The sequence below is a fragment of the Schistocerca serialis genome, chromosome 2 (assembly GCF_023864345.2).
Source record: "Schistocerca serialis cubense isolate TAMUIC-IGC-003099 chromosome 2, iqSchSeri2.2, whole genome shotgun sequence".
NCBI lineage: Eukaryota > Metazoa > Arthropoda > Insecta > Orthoptera > Acrididae > Schistocerca > Schistocerca serialis.
This window is the reverse complement of record NC_064639.1, coordinates 622,437,641-622,442,992: the sequence shown is the minus strand read 5'-3', so window position 1 is coordinate 622,442,992 and position 5,352 is coordinate 622,437,641. Positions and strand designations below refer to the sequence as shown.

Here is a 5,352-nt window from a genome sequence, read left to right as displayed (position 1 = left end):
CACTACATAAAATACATGAATATACTATATATTAAATCACTTAAGTTTCTTTCAATATAGCACTCTATCTTCATGCCATAAGTGGCCCATTGGGACCATCCGACCGCCGTGCCATCCTCAGATGAGGATGCGGATAGGAGGGGCGTGTGGTCAGCTCACCGCTCTCCCGGTCGTTATGATGGTTTTCTTTGAGTAGCTCGGTCGAGTAGCTCCTCAATTGGCATCACGAGGCTGAGTGCACCCCGAAAAATGGCAACAGCACATGGCGGCTGGATGGTCACCCATCCAAGTGCTGGCCACGCCCGACAGCGCTTAACTTCGGTGATCTTACGGGAACCGGTGTATCCACTGCGGCAAGGCCGTTGCCCTCATTCAATATAAGGATAAAGATTAAAACATTCAGCTACTAAGACGAAAACTACAGTTCTGTCATTAAATAAAACAATATATTCAGTCAACAAATAAACAGAAAAGCACCAATCAAGAATTCTCAACCCAAGGGATCACAACACTTTTTCTGTTTCACATTATGAAAGTGAACTTACAGAGCATCGAAAGTAGTAGGGTAATTGCGGTTGTCAGACACTTTTGATATCAAATTAATTGGCTAATTACTTAAATAGAACTGTTAATTAACAGCTACCCTCTGTGAAATCCCCCAGCCCTCCCCTTCCCACCTGGATATTACTGGGAAAAAGTCTCACAATACGAAATTGAAGTTAGTGTCAATTACATAGCAGAGGATATATGGTTCAATGTTCAGGGTTGGATCTATTTTCTTGGCAGGAAAATATCACATCCAGCAACCACATGTCCTAATTACACTCCTACACTGCTGCGGATTCGAGGTGTTCTCTTGTTCGAAAATTTTTGTGTGTGCACTCACCTTGACATGCTGGGACCGACTGAGCTAGTGCACAATGCCACCACTAGAGGAGTTTCCATCCCACGCTCTGCACCCCTCCCTGGGAAAATTGGTGGGATAAAGACTCAGTCTGTGCTGGTGAGGGCAGATACCACGACACAATTTCAAATCATTGTCAGTAACATGGTGATCCACATTCTTTATGTAATCAGTTTGCAAGAGACACAGTTCCCCCACATGGGTAGAGCTCTCATCTTCATCCTCACCCCCACTTCCCATGATGTAATAACGATAAGCACCGAGGAATAGAATGAAGTGTGGTATAGTAGCAGTTGTTTTGACTGCCCTTGCATGTGTGTGTCATCTGGGCCCAACCAGGGAGGTCAAAACCTGCCCAGTGTCCTAACTCCAGATCATGATACTAAATACCACTGATCATGGATCAGATGTTGGGCTCCTTCAATCTCGCAGCTCTGAACAAAGCATCAGGTAGTGACATTCTGTTTATCGGGAAATTCCAGACTCGCTTCCTGTCCCTGTCTCTTCCAAGTGGCTACTTCGTGTTTGTGTGTGAACCAACGTCTCTAAGCATACAGACGGAGGTTTTCATCTCTCCTCAGAATACTGTGTTCCTATTGGCTAATGCTGGGGAAAAAGGGAGAGCTGACACAATCTCGGTATCATAAATAGAGGGAAATAATCCATTAGCACTACCCTATCAAATTAATTGTATAAAAATTTACAGGAGTCAGATAGATCACTTAAAAAACTCAATGCCACCTTATGATTATTCCCCTTTGTAATAAAACATAGTTTCAATGTTTGAGAACCGCACACCAACATTTTGCACATCAAGTAGTTAAATTAACTTCACACATACATCATAGTGCTAAATACATCCGACGTATTTTGTGCAATGTCATTTGGCTTCCACTAACATATCTGGTGAAAAAATCCTATTGATCACCCACAATAGTGATCATGAAGAGGGTACCATCCACCAACTGCTAAAAGCCACTGCTGTTTAGTTGGCCAAGACATCGCATCGTCACATGGGTGCCAGACAGGAGACCCACATACGCATATGCCATGCCGGCAACTGCACGCTCATCACCCAGCATCCACACACCAGCTGTACCGAATGCTCAGAGTTCGAGAGGCTGTAACCAATTATTCAATCGATTAATTCGCATGAAGGGCATAATCGTCCAGTGCAAACACCCACCATATTGAATCTTCTCACGCAACACACATGTCCGCTTCTGCTGATGCTCACCCAGCCTACTGGTTACTTCGCTAGTCAGTCAGTCATGTTTGTGACCGTGGGCAAGAGCCTACAGGTCGGAGCATTCCGTGTGACTAACTGCACGTCACAGACTAAGCTGCGGCTTCCCGTCGACCGAAGCCTCGTCTCCACTCATGCCACCGGCCACACCGCACTGAGATGAGCACGTATGGCTTGGGCATATAGTTCTAATGAAATTCCAACCTGACATAGACTCTCCCCAGTTTAAAAAACTTACTTCACACAATGCGAGGCAGGGATGTTGTTGACCATACACCTCGAATTTCTCACGCGAGAAGTAGATTTCTCCTTATTACACGAGTTATTGTCGAAGACAGAAGAAATCGCGGCATATATACATTATCACATCGCTAAAGTATCGTTAACTGTTGAGAAAATCATTTAACAGTAGGGCATAGGCTGTATTTTCTCTATGTATTCTCTCATCATGTAACAAAACCTGTTCTAATCAGCTTAACATCTGTTACATCCTGCATCACAGGAATAGAGTATTAAACTCATTAATGGCTTATGACGGAGTGCCAAGAACATACTCTACTTCTGTCACTAGACGCTTCCTCACTTCAAACTCTCCTTAAGGTGGCCAAATGCTTCATCACGTATGAAGTCTCTTAAGGCAACAGCATAGAGAAGCTGTAAATATGAGGTTTATAGTACGTATCACTTTACAAATTCGGAAATATAGCTGATTTTATTACGATGGTCCTCTCTCCCTGTGTAGGTGGAAGATTGATATTTCGTTACAAGATCTTGCTGCAACGATAAAACGCGTGATTAGGTCTCAAACTCCCAAATCATATCTGTGCTACTCTAGCTCTCACTTCCACCCACCCAGTGACACATCATTGATATCAAATTGGTAGGCTAGTTAATTAAATTGTTCATATAAGTCACTAGCAATCGGACTTCACTCGCCAGGTAGCTCAAATAGGAGCGAGGAGAATGTTGTTTTTGGTGAACACTATTGAGAACCAACTGTTAATCTGACTGCAGAAGGATTCTACCGCCTACAACATACATTTCGCATAAGGATAATGAAGATAAGTACAAGAAATCAGTGCTCATAAGGAGGCATATAGGCACTCTTTCTCCCTCGCTGTATTTGTGAGTAGAATAGGAAAGGGAATGACTAGTAGTGATACAGGGTACACTCCGCCACACACCAAACGATGGCTTGCAAAGGAGGCATATAGATGTAAATATAAATTTAGTTTACGTATTAAGATGTCAGTGAGTCCATTTATAGGTACACAAAACTCATGGTAGAATGTTGTCTCGTATTTATTGAGAAAAAAAGACGGAACTCCTGCAGCTGATCCTCTCTCAGTAAAAATCTTCGTATTGGCTCCTTATTTACTCAGTCGGTCACTTTGTGAAATGTGTGTGAGAGGTTGAAATATGTTTGCCTACAACACTTAGAAGAAGCGGTATAGAGCTCACTTCTCAAATCCCCTTTCGTCAGAGTACCGCTTACCTGCCGTATTCTCATAGATCTTCCACTCTTCGATATTTAGTATCGGAATCCATATGCTTTCCACGAGTAACAGATGTCCCCTACGAAGTCACGCCCCCTTGCTACATTTCTGGAAATCGCATCACGTTTCAGCAGCACTGTTCCATTGCTTAGAAGGCTCTCTAGTCCGCCATCCATCACTGACTAGACAGAGAGCTGTCACAACGAGAAAATAGTATACCAACTCCCAGGAGGAAATTCACAACCATGCACAGTACAGACAGACTCCACAAAGAAATTCAAAAGTATAACACATACAATTCATTGATATAAAAGGACGGTCTATAAATGTTACCCTGACATGTTCTGATCTCCTTCATCGTATTCCAATGGTTGCCATGTTAGAAGTACGACAGTGTAATGGTGTCAGAGATTTCGTTGGCAGCACAATCACTCTCCCTCCTTCCCCCCTCTCTTTCTTCCCCACTCTCCGTCTCCCCATTATTTTTATAACATCCAACAACGGAGTAAAACCACGAACTACAAAATACTTTTCTAACATGGCAGAGAACCTGATATTACTGGGTCCCTCTCTTCTAATGTATCGAAAACAAATGCTGTCTGCGTGTTGACATCGACCATATGTGGTGGTCCTATTAAATATACACCTATTTGTCCATTGGAGGAGGTGACCAGTGATCGAAGTTGATTGCATAGACCAATGTAACGTTTCTTCGTCCCTACTGTAGGAGGACAGTATATCACAGACTATGAATGACAGGAGAGGGTTCCTATGTTATTCTTTCATAAACAGTTTTATAAATCGTTTTTCTGCTGTAACATAACCAAGTAGTGTGTGACTGCAGCTTTGTGCACTGCTATACATTTTGTTTTTCCACCATGATTTTGAGGTTTGTGTCAAGTGCTAAACTGGCATTAACACATTTTGATCCATCGACTCTCACAGAAAGCTGGACGTTGCGTGGTGTAAATTAAGCTGCTCCCACAACACATAGGTTGGTTGACATAAAAGACAGAGGCGATGTTTCTTATTGATAAAAATGTAAAGGTCATTGTAATATAGGGGAACTGGAAGAGTTTGCAACATTGTGGAGCACCTCCAAACAGGTCTTTGAAGGTGATGACATCTACTTTCAAACTCATGTTCCAAATGACAGGGTAACAGATATCTCAGTGTTTCGGTTTCGAAGAGAACAAGAGCACTAATTCCTCATATTGGCAGGGCATATCGCCCACAGGGATATGATTACTGTTTTGGTGTCCTAGGTGTCATCATGACGACCGAAATATCTTTGGACACTACTCTTTCATTTTAATAGTTTACAATGCATAGCCGCACGTGGAACAAGGGGGTATTCTGCAGAATTTAAATCAATATAGCGTGCATAATACAGACTATCAGTTGCCAGTCGAACTGTTGGAAGATTGGAATTTTATTTATTTATTTAGCTTATGGCATATAACACATCATATAGAAAAGACATAAAAATCATAAGACACAGAAATAAAGAGTAGTCACAGTGTGTAACATATAGTTGTAGATATAAAAGTGTTTAAAAATAGTGTATATAACAAACAAAAGTTCACAAACAAACATCCAGATTTGTGACATAGTCTATTGCACTTTCAGTCGCGGTCAGAAACTCATTGGGGTCTCCTGCAAAACGTCTCAGAGGGCAATCTTTCACGATGTGACGAATCGTCTGC

General features: G+C 42.1%; 1 pseudogene; it reads right to left on the bottom strand.

Annotated features, from left to right (window-relative positions):
- Window positions 1-250: 250 nt before the first annotated feature.
- On the bottom strand, window positions 251-367 carry LOC126459502 (5S ribosomal RNA; annotated as a pseudogene).
- Between the last annotated feature and the right edge of the window lie 4,985 nt (window positions 368-5,352).